General features: G+C 41.9%; 1 pseudogene; it reads left to right on the plus strand.

The window, feature by feature from the left end:
* Nucleotides 1-12251, plus strand: part of LOC131764165 (sentrin-specific protease 6-like) — a 35946-nt pseudogene extending 23695 nt beyond the window's left edge.
* Nucleotides 12252-12613: the final 362 nt, after the last annotated feature.

The following is a 12613-nucleotide window of genomic DNA, read 5'->3' on the forward strand; positions in this document are numbered from 1 at the left end:
AATTTCAAGCCCAGATTGTTCACCTACTAGTAGGATGATCTTGAAAAACTTCTCTAACTCCTCTGAGTCTAGAGTTTTCCCATCGGCAAACTGAGAATACCTACCTAAAAATGCATGCTTAAGGATCAAATATGATCATATGTAAATGGATCTAGCCATGTGCCTGGTACTCGGTGAAATTTTGGTTGCTTTAAACTGAATAAAGATCTCAACATTTCTATTGTTCCTTCTTCTGAGGCTCCAACTTGAAGTTTTCCTGGGGGCTGAGGGCTTTTCCCTTAGGCCTCATCACCATAACCTGCTGTGCTTCCAGGACTGGCCCACAGTGTCTGTGAGACCCTCTGAACACAGGGCCCTTCGCTCAAGGTGAACCTGAAATGAAGCAGGACCCTATGGTCCTTCCCCCTTCCCCTCCCCATGTCCTCTGCCTGCTTTTTGTCCGTAGAAAAATTTTAGCCAAAGAATAAGTTTAACCAGAGAAGTGAGAAAATGCAGAAGCAAAGGAAAACAGTCCAACAAGACTAAGTAATCATAGTTTAGTCATTAAGCATAGTCAAGGACTTTTAGTTCCTCCTCAGGGACTATAGATAATATTCTGAGCCGTATCCTGTGAGCTGTCTTGTAGAGACTGAAACCCCCACCAGGTGGAAGAAGTTAACTACGTGATGACCAGACTGTAGCCGTGATATAACCTGCCAAAATTCCAAGAATTGGCCTCAGAGAAATAGGAAAAAATCGACCCTGGAACTAAAGACTAACTGTACTTGAAACAATCAAGAGGATGCTGATCAGTCCACCACATGACAAATTTCAAGATGACCGTCAGAGCTGATTGTACTATTTCTGCATGTAGCCCCCTCCCTCTGTCTATAAAAGCTCTTGTCAGTTGGAGGGAATCAGCCTTTGAACAGGAGTCCGCCCTCCCCTCCCCCACCCCTGGTTGCTGGCATCCAAAATAAAGCAAACTTCCCTGCCGCCAGCCGCGGCGGGTCCTCAAAGTGCAGCAACAATCGACGAGAGGGGGTAGGGAACTGAATGCACCAAGGTATGGGATCAGAAGGGCACAAGCAACTGATGGTTGCAAGGCAAGTTTAATAACAAAGCATAGCCGTATATATACCCCTAAAGCAGGGAATTTGCTTAGTCATGCCTTACCGGCATCAGCTGGTTGATTGGCTTCTCAGCTTCTCCCTCAAAGGCACCAATTTCCCCTCCAGGGTTGCTTTTCCTAGCTTTAGGGAACCAGGGACTCCCAGTAACTGAGCAGGTCCCTAGAGCAATTTGGCCAAAGGCCATCTCCTTTTTTACGTTCATACCATAAAGTCCAGGATGCATACCAAGGAGAGTACAATCGGGCCCTGAGGCTAATGAGGGTCTTAATGGTGCCTTCCTCAGAGGGCAATGCTCGCCGCACTTCCCTTTCCACCAACTTGCCTCTTTATTGGCTTCTGAGCAGCAAGCAGCTGGACCCTCACTTTCAGTAACAAACCCATGGCTGCCTCATTGAGGCTACAGGTGCAACAACCTCTCTCCCCACTCACTTCCTCCCCCCATTCAGCTCTGGGCACTGTTTCCACCCACCTGCATCTGTGCTCTTAGCTGCTCACTCCAGGTGTATAAGAAATCCCATGGACAGAACCAGGCAGAGTCTCTCTCTGAGCTTCATACAGCTGTCTCCTCCAATGAGCAGGGAAACTCCGACTCTACATCTGTCATTTCCATTTTTATTCAGTTAGCATCTGACATGCACTAATCTAATCATCCTCTGTGCATATGGATATTGGGTTAAGATAGCATATGACAAATACAGTACTCAATGGAATCCTTAATTTACTTCAGTGAGTGTTGTAAGGCAATTTGTCACTCCATCTGTAGATTTTACCACTCACCATGTGAAGATTGTGTAATTCTGTTATTTTTAACTAACATTCACTGAGTGTTTTACACTTTACCAAACACTTTCAAATATCAATTTGATCTTCACAAAAATCCTGTGTGGTAGGGAGACCAGATATTGTTAGTTGCGTTTTTTTTTATGATGAGAGACAGAAAACTTAAGTCAACTGGCTGAAGCTACTCCTCTAATCCATTGTCCAATAAACTAGATCCTAAGCATTATGGTTTAAAAATCCATGCCTTTCTCACTATACTCTGCTGTCTCCTAGTGTGTTATCTTTTATCTAACTATTAGTAGAAGTGGTCAAAACACAAGGAAGCCTCTGAAATTAGGATCAGATTATGTGTATCAAATCATGTGATTAAAGAAAGGAAAGCTGTACTGAGAAAGGCTCTCTTTAATTTGTATTCAAAAGGTTATATTCCTTATAAAAGCAAAGTGTAAAACCAAATTGTTTTTCAGGTTATAAAAATTACACATGGTAATTATAGAAAATGTAAATGAGAAAACGTCACCTGGATGCTATTTTGAGTATACTCGATATTCATTTTGCGTTTTGAGTATGGGAAAGATGAGAGGTGATTTATGTTTTTAATCTATCCCTGCGGCTGCTCTGAGGAGAGTAGTTAGGGCCCAAGAGGCAGAAGAGAGACCAGCTTGGGGGCTACTGCAGGAGCAGCCAAGAGGCATGGGAAGCTTGGACCAGGTGGAAGTATGGTAGGTGTAAAGATGTGACGTCTGGAATGAGGTGTACTGTAAAGACACAGCAGATGGAGTGATTGTGGGCTGTGAGCAAAAGAGAGACAGCAGGACTAACTCAGGACTTTGGCCTGAGAAATCGATGGCTAATGGGTGTCATTTGGTGCACTAGGAAAGACAGAGGCAGGAGTAGGCTTTGTAGGAAGAAGTCAAGGATTCTGTTTTGTATGTTTTATGTTTGAAGTACCAGCTGGTCATCCATGTGGACTATCCAGTGGTCAGCTGGATATGTGAGCTTAGAAAACAGGGGAGAGTGGGGGTACAAGAGAGCAACATGGGTGTATTATTATGACACCACACTGTCTCACACACTGATGCAGCTTGAAATGTGTCACGAATGGTGACTAGAGGATTGGAACAGCTGACCAGTCAGCACAATTACTCCACTCATCTAAGAAGGTCAGTTTAGATCAACTCCTCTAAACTAGGAGACCACGTGACTGAAAGGATAAAACTGATAATGCTACACTTGAATGACCCAGATACAGTGTACATGAAGCCATTTGCTTCCCTATTAATAATGTGTTTATTGATTATTATAGGAAACTTTCTCAAACAACCCTTGCTCCCACTTGCTTTATAAGGGCTTTTTGTTTGGTTGGTTCTGTTTTGTTTTGGGATTGAGTCGATCCTTATTTCTTTGTATTTATGAGACAGAGATAGTTGTTCAGACACATAAAACAATTTTGTTTTATTTTTAAATTATTCATTCTAAGTAGCAGTCATTATACTAACCTTTAGCTGTCTGGTTTGTTATTAGTTCAAAAATCATTTCTGAACAACAAATTACTTTTATCCTCTCAAGCCTACAGCAATGACGGCTGAGTTAAATAGCTGTATGTGTGTGAGATGGGGGAGGGGGGTCATCTTATATCTCTTACACTGATTCCTGGATCACCAAGCAGCCTTCTGATTATGACTTAGCTTCCTATCTCATACTGGTAAGAATACACTGGCCTGCATGAGAGTTATAATTCTCACTGAAGAGTATTACACTGATCTTCTGAAATACAATACATACATACATACACTATTCACATGGGGAGCCAAGAAGCAAAAACATGTATTAAGATTTGGAAGAAATGGAGGGTGGGAGGGAGATGCAAGAGGGAGGAGATATGGGGATATATGTATATGTATAGCTGATTCACTTTGTTATAGAGCAGAAACTAACACACCATCGTAAAGCTCCAATAAAGATGTTTTTTTAAAAAAAGATTTGGAAGAAATGTAACAAAAGGAAAAGCTTGAGAAGATAGGCTCAATGGGCAGTGTTGACATCACCAATGAGCAATGGCGTCAGGGATTCAGCAGCTGATGCTGGTACCCGGGAGGAAGAAACCAGCCGGGATGCACAGCTGATGATAAAGAGAAAACAGCATAACTTTAAAGGCTGAAGGGATGCTGCACGGACACCTGCACTTAATTTAGGTATATTTGAAGAAATGACGCATTGCTGTTGTGGATTAATAGCTATCTCCCCAACCTTGTTGGTCCTTGACAGTCTCAGGGTGAAGTGAGAAGGGCAACCCCAATGGTGTGGCAGAGCAGCATCGGGGCCACAGGGAGAATCTGCTGTACGGAGCACAGCCTGGGGGCAAGTCAGGCCCCTGATGTTACCATTCTGGGTAAACAACAGTTGTTTCTAGTGTGTACTTTATGATGGGGACCATGCTAAATGTTTTCCATACATTCCCCACTCTCTCCTCAGACAATGTTGAGAGCTAAGTTCCATCACTCTTTCACGGCTGTGGCTGCAGAATTCCTGGGAGATTCGTTGTCTAACTGGGATAAACAAAAAGCAGCACAATGGAGGTGCTCTAGGCAGGCCTCTACTGGGTACCAGTGATAGGAAACCAACCTGAATAAGCTGAAGGGGAAAAGGAAATTTAACCTGATTCATATAAGCACTCTGTGCTCACCAGGGGGTGGTCCCACCGTTTCAGGGGCACTGGTACAAGGACTGAACACCCTGCCAGTCTTCTCCACTTTTCTCACTGTGTTGGCTCAGTTCCCTCTTTCTTCAAAGTGGCTTCCTTCTCACTGTAAGGAATGGGGCTGCTGGCAGCTCCCAGCTCCTATAGACCCCCTTCACCACCTGAGGGAGGTGCCCTCTTCTTACACCTGGACCACTTACCTGGTCGGGGTAGGCTGCTCAGATCAGCTCAGATCTTCTGGTGTCTCTGACCATTTCATCAATCACAACCAGGAGGGCAAGGGAGCCACACAGAGAGGGTCCTGGGGGAGCCTCGTCCCCTTCATGATTCCATCCTAGAAATGAGATCACTTTGCAGACAAAGCCAAAGAGAAGAAGCAAGACATTAAAAGAAAAGAAACGGGACCTCACCATATAACTTCAGAAGTTTAGTTCCAGAACATTCACAATAGATGAATCACTGGTGTGTCTGCTTTGTATGATACCAGAACCTAGAAAAAGAAACACTTCAGAATATCCAGATTCTCATTTGTCTTCACCCGTGAGGCAGCTCCTCCATACATAAAATAATCCTCTTCCCCAAATACAATGAAATAAAGAGTAGAAGTTTTAACATTTACAGTCCCAGTCCCCTTTAAGAATTTGATTAAATCTATGGGCCAGTGATGAAGCTATTATCTTGAAGCTTTAAATCCACCCAGATTTGGGTAGTTATCTAAAGTAAATAAAACCCACTAATTCGAAGAGATATATACATCCCCTTGTTCATTGCAGCATTATTTACAATAGCCAAGCTATGGAAGTAACCTAAATGTCCATCAATAGATGAAGGGAAAAAGAAGATCTGATATATATACAAACATACATACACACACAAAAAAAATGGAATACTACTCAGCCATAGAAAATAATGAAATCTTGCCATTTGGGACAACATGCTTGGACCTAGAAGGTATTATGCTAAGTGAAATAAGTCAATTATTTCAAATATCATACAATTTCACTTATATGTGGAATCTAAAAAAACAAAACAAAACAAATGAACAAACATAAGAAAAAGAGAAACAGAGTTATAGATACAGAAAACAAACAGGTATTTGGCAGAAGGGAGGGCATAGGGGGTAGAAAGAAATAGGAGAGGGAGATTAAGAGGTACAAACTTCCAGTTGCAAAATATATAAGTCACAGGTATGAAATGTACAGCATGGGGAATATAGTCAATAACTATAATATCTTTGTATTCTGATGGTGAAACAGAACAGGACCCTATGGTCCTTACCCTCCATCCCCCACCATGTCCTCAGCCTGTCTCGTCTGTGGAAAAAATTTAGCCAAAGAATAAGTTTAATCAGAGAAGTGAGAAAATGCAGAAACAGAGGAAAGCGGTCAAAGGAGACCAAATAATAATAGTTCCGTCGTTAAACATAGTCAGAGACTTAGTTCCTCCTTAAGGGCTATATATAATATTCTGAGCCATATTCTGTGAGCTGTCTTATAGATACTGAAACCTCCACCAGGTGGAAGAAGTTAACTACATGATAACCAGGCTGTAGCCATGACATAAGTTGCAACAATTCCAAGAATTGGCCTCAAAGAAATGGAAACAAACCGACCCTGGAAATGAAGATTAACTGTATCTAAAACAATCAAGATGACTCTGGTCAGACCACCGATGACCAATTTCAAGATGACTGTCAGAATTGGCTGTATTGTTTCTGCATGTAGCCCCCTCCCTCTGTCTATAATACCTCTTGCCCCCTGATTGTCAGGGGTGCAGTTGGCCTTTGGAGGGGCCTCTGCCCTCCCCCACTGCTGCCAGCCTCTGAAATAAAGCAACCTTTCCTTTCCTACCAACACTTGTCTCTCAAGAAATGGCTTTCAAGTGGCGAGCAGCCAGACCTGGATTCAGTAACAATGGGTGGTAACTAGACATATCATGGTGTTCAGTTTGAAATGTATACAAATATCAAATCACTATGTTGTGTAATAGGAACTAACATCATGTTGCAGGTCAGTTATACTTCAGACAGACAAACTCAGAAAAAGATATCAGATTTGTGGTTACCAGTGGCAGGGAGTGGGGGAGAGGGAATTGAATAAAGGCAGTCAAAAGGTACAAACTTGGGAATTCCCTGGCAGTCCAGTGGTTAGGGCTCTGTGCTTTCATTGCCAAAGGCAAAGTTTCAACCCCTGGTCAGGGAACTAAGATCCTGCAAGATGCACAGCTAGGCCAAAAAAAAAAAAAAAAGGTGCAAACTTCCAGTAATATAAATAGGCACTAGGGATGTAAGGTACAACATGATAAATATAACTTACACTGCAGTACTTTATATATGAAAGTTGTTAAGAGAGTAAATCCTAAGAGTTTTCAAGGAAAAATATTTTTTTACTATTTCTTTGATTTTGTGTCTATATGAGATGATGGATGGTCACTAAACTTATTGTGGTCATCATTTCATGATGTATATAAGTCAAATCATTATGCTGTATACCTTAAAGTTGTACAGTGCTGTATGTCAACTATATCTCAATAAAACTGGAAAGAAAGAAAATCCTAACCATCAATCAATCAATCAGTCAATCCATCCAGCTTTGCAAGGCTGAGCCTACCAATAGGGGGCGCTCCTCAGAGAGGCAACATGGGAGGACCAAGAAAGGTCTTGCTTCATCTCACTGGCCTGCGGGTTCCCTGAGCACCACCCCAGGAGGTTTTCCACCCCTGCAGGAGCACTTTGTTTTGGAAGTTGCGGTTGAGTCCAGTATAAAGAGATTCCAACACTCTCTCAATCAGCCTAGGGCAGGCACCCCCTCAGAGACCCCACACCACTGCCTGGTGTCCCCCTGAGAGGTCAGGGCCTCAGCACCCATGGCTGCAGCTCCTCCACCATCTGAGTTTCAGGTTTAAATGCTAACGATTCCAGCCCCTTTCTTTTCTGCACCCAACTCTTAGGAGCAGCGGCAGCCTCCTGCAATTGCTGCCTCTGTGATAATTTCGAATTTTCTTTTTGCCTTTTCACTTATCTTGTTAATAATTTTACACTTAGTTAACAGTTCTTTGTATTAAATACTCTCTAGTAAAATAGCTGGTATGATTTCTGTCTCCTAAATAGATAGGTATGGACATATTCCCAGAAATATGCACTTATTACATCCATATATTCCATTTTGCATGAAATTTGTAACGTGTTCACTGATACACTGAAACTCATCTATAGTCATTTATGAAACCCATGAACCCAAGGTTAAGAATCTAATGTCTGATGCAGGACACATTCAATAACTGTTCTTAGAAAACAATTTGCACGTGCTGTGAGTTCCAGGTTATTGCTCACGGAAAATTCCAAATAGTCTTATAAGTAAACTCTGCATTGTTACCTGTGTTGTGTGCTGTTTCCTGAAAGGTGGCCCTGGCATTTCAAGTGAGATATCACATTAGAAGACTGTAAACTCGAAAAAAGGTTAATAATCAAGATCCTGAAGGAGAATTTCATGGTCTTCTTTTTGATCGTAGTCTGTTCTCTGAATATTTTAAAGAACTGATTTTTTTTAAGTCTATTCTTGTAATGTTTTTCAACCTTTATTTTGGCAAGTCCCAATGAATCAAGTTCTCTTGAGTTTAAGTAGACTCAAGGTAAAAGCTGATATTAAGATCTCTAGAAAATTGTAATGTTGGTGTCATGTGAGAAGTGTCATCTTTTTCCTCTAATAGAGAGAACTCTGAGATGCACTGTGGTTTCCCCAAAAAGTGGACAACATTGTCTCCTGGGGCACAGAAAGAACTTCTAGAGCTTCTATGTATATCCACCTTTTATCTCATGCTTTTTAAATTTCTATTTTCATGCATGTTTTACTATGAACATAATGTATTAATTTGATTTAAAAATGGAAATATTTTATATAGCCCTGAGTATCCACTTTTAGAAAATTTTGGAGACCACTGCTCTATTTTTTTCATTCTAGGTTATTACAAAGTATTGAATATAGTTCCCTGTGCTATACAGAATGTCCTTGTTGGTTATCTATTTTATATATAGTAGTGTGCATATGTTAATCACAAACTCTTACTTTATCCCTTCCCCACTTTCCCCTTTGGTAACCATAAGTTTGTTTTCTTTGGGAGACCACTGCTCTAATGAAAAGGAACCATGTGTCTGGAGCAAGGATCAGCAAACTTGAGCTGCAGGTCAGCTCTGCCCCAGGTGTGCTCTTGCAGGGCCCTCCAAGCTAAGGATGAGAGAAGAGAAAGGTGAGAATGCATGGCAGAGACTGTATGTGGCCCACAAAGGCTGAAATGTTTACCAACTGCCCTTCACAGGAAACATTTGCTAACCGCTGCTTTGGAGTGAGTCCACTCAAAATGTCTCCAAAATTCTTGGAAAAGGCAAGGGAGACTCCCTTCTCACTTCATTAATGAGATGAGCACAGATGAAAAGGGGCGGGGGCCTGGTGCTCGCAGTACAACTGTGGGTGTGACAGACATCAAAGCAGTCATTGGACAGAGGTGGGAAGTCAAGGGCAGAGAAACCGCACTGATGACTTCATGGAGGGTAATGACAGCTCTCGAAGGGGGCCTGTTACACGGGCCTGGAGTGTCTCACAATTAAACAAGCTTCACTCTATGAGAAGGAGGTAAGTAAATAAAGAGTAAGTTGACAATAGAAGTTTTATATCATCATCTATGACTATGAAATGTCACAATGACCAATGCTCGAAAGGTGATTCTGAATCATCAAAACCAGGATCAATTATTTTCAGTATCCTCTTGTTAAAGAGTGAGAAATACATTTTTGAAACATTTATACCAGAGGAAATGGCTGAAATAAATAACCCTGAACTGAATAGTTTAATTCACATACAAGAAACTAGGCTACACAGTATAACTTGATACACAGTTGACCAACTCTTGATCATATAAAGATGGAAGCGGAAGCTGAAAGCCAAACTGCTGAGAGACAGTTCATTGATGATGCCCCTCAGTACCTGTTAATGAAGAAGAGGAAATTAAAATATAAGGTAATTAGGCTGCCTATGTTAGGGACAGTAAGGCTTTCCAGAGGGCCTAATTAACTGTAATGTGTTCATTCGGCTCCATTTTAGAGTTACCCAAATATGCTATTTAGTATCTAAAATCTGGAAGATCTGTCCTTTGACCACTGGATCAAGTAGAATTATCCTTTTCAAATTTAGATATAAATGTCTAATAAAAAGCATACAGCAACTCATGTCTGTTACTGCCAGGGATGGAAATTTCTGTTGCTCACAGAATGACCATATTACAACATGAATGGTTCAAATGCAGGGGCACAGACACTGCCAGATGACACCAGCATCCGTTCCACCTTGTTACTGTCCAACAGAACTTTGATTTTGTTTATAAGCACTAGTGCTTTAAATACACTATTGAATTTAATTTTCTCAATAGCTCTACCATTATTCCCCATTTCACAAAGAGGTTAGATAACTCACCCAAGATGACTCAACTAGGAAGTAACGACCTCAAACTCAAATCCAGATCTGATGGTCTCTGTTGTTTCTTCCATAATGCTAAGCCCAGTGCATTGCACATAGATGGTTGCTCAATAACAGTTTTGTTCAAAGATGTTTCCATAACAGACAGCCAAGGAAGCTAGGGAGAGTGTCACTGTCTTGGTCAGAGAGCAGGTTTATTTACTCACTCCAAGATAATAATGTCTCCCTGCCCTCATCAGAAGAGATGCACTTGCATTCCAAGGTAAGAAAAATAATATCTTCCTTGGAAGTGAAGATTGGGCAGGTTTGCCAGCATCTCGGTAAGCTTAGGGTTTCCTATGCTCGGGTGTCCCGGCTGTGACACATACCCCCGTGCACAGCATCTTTCTGAGCCTCCACCTGCACCCCCCATGGGACTGGGGGACAAAGAAACTGATATAAACATTAAGCTCTGATGCATGAACTGTCTACATGCATATGGGCTTGTTGTCTCTTTAAGGAAGGAAACTGTGGGAACGGGCAAGTACACCCAGCAACTGTATAGCGTTTGCCCAACCACTCAACCGTAGACAGGGGCTATTTAGGAATCCAGCTGAGACACCTCTTTCTGGTCCAACAGGATGATGTCGAAAGAATCAAGAACCTACCATTCAAGTGCATCCCACTTTTTTAAAACAGATATAGTTAACCCAGAGCAGTAGTTCTCAACTTTTTGGTATTTGTCACACTCTTGAATTCCAGAAGTTTGGCAGCAGTGTTGAAGGAAGTAAATACCAAAATCGGCATCATCAGAGTCACTAACAATAACACAGAAATCACTATCAGAGTGTAACATCTCTCAGTTTCCATGACAGCTTCCCTGGTTATGGAGCCATTCATTCCCTTTCTACACAGCTTTCTGTGGGGCTGGATGAACAGAGCCATCTCCTGCCCTGACCTTATCCTATCACATCCTCCTTGTGCAGAATATCTCACCTGTTTCTGTAAGTATGTGCTTTTTCTTTAATGCCTGTTTGATATTCAGTCTACATTACATAGATTCAGTAGATTCAGTCTACGTTACATCTCACAGTGTCTGAGTGACAGTACTCAGAGCAAAGACAAAATGTGATACTCTGATAAAAATGTCATGTCATATGATTTGGTGAATAACCTGGTCCACCTCTGCCCAGCACACCAGGTGAGAGCCACCATCCTGGGCCCTGAGCAGCACATCCATAGTCACTAAACACTTACTATGCCCAGAGAGCGATATTCCAAGCTTGGTGGAGGATGGAGATTCTATTCTAGTTTTGAATGGTCCCTGCCATCAAAGACATAATATACTTTGGAAAACAGGATATATGTGTATTAGCCAAAGAAAACATCTATAAATAATACCATTTCAAGAACCAATTAATGTTGTGGGTATAAAGCTCAGTCCATAATCCAGGTGCACAGAAAACATGGAATTTTTAAATTATCTTTAAATATACTTAAATCCAACTCCAAATACCCAGGCTACTGAGTTTTTCCTCCCTCTAGAATGCACAGAGGTTGCATGTGTTACAGCCTCCAAGGTACAGTGGGACTCCCTGCCCCCCAGTCCTGGCTCATTCATCTTCACTAATCACTTCTCATACCTGGCTGACCTCAGCTCTCACTGGACACAGCATCTTCAGCAAGGCTGGGGGAGCCCGGAGCCCAAGCTGAAGCCTCCCCTTGTGAACCACACACTCTTCCCATTCAAAAAATATCCATCACTCAATGAGTTCGTGTTCTGGAGGATGCAAGGAACACCCCACTATGGCCCACCTCCCCTTCCCCACTCATGAGGAGAAGACCCTCTCTCTCTTGCCTTCCCACTTTTTCTATCTCCTTCTCCCCACCTTATTTTTCTTGGACACATAATCTTATTTCAATTACAACTATTATACAACTATTATACAACACAATAAAAACTAATAGTTGATGGTGTTTGTTACACATCAGGCACTGCTCTCATGTTCTAGTATCTTTACTCATCTGTCCTCATACAGATGACCATTGTCCAAGGTCAGATAACTGGTAAAACTAGCTGATTGTTAATTTGGGCATTTGATAAAGATAATAGGAACGCCTGACCTCAAGATGCTTCTGTTTTCCAACACACCCCTGTTCACACAGCGGAAGGTTGTGGAAGCTTCCTCACAGAATGAGAACCACGGATAAAAGTAAGACATGAGTATGTTCTAGTTTTCTCCAAGTATTTTTTTTAACAGATTTTTATTGGAATATAATTGCTTCACAATACTGTGTTAGTTTCTGTTGCACAACAAAGAGAATCAGCCATATGCATACACGTCCCCATATCCCCTCCCTCTTGAGCCTCCCTCCCATCCTCCCTATCCCACCGCTCTAGGTCATCGCTAAGCACCAAGCCGATCTCCCTGTGCTGTGCTCCTGCTCCCCACCAGCCAGCTATTTTACATTTGGTAGCGTATATATGTCGATGCTACTCTCACTTCACCCCAGCTTTGCCCTCCCACCCCATGTCCTCAAGTCCATTTTCTATGTCTACCTCTTTATTCCTG

This window comes from Kogia breviceps, chromosome 10 (assembly GCF_026419965.1).
Source record: "Kogia breviceps isolate mKogBre1 chromosome 10, mKogBre1 haplotype 1, whole genome shotgun sequence".
In the NCBI taxonomy this organism is placed as follows: domain Eukaryota; kingdom Metazoa; phylum Chordata; class Mammalia; order Artiodactyla; family Physeteridae; genus Kogia; species Kogia breviceps.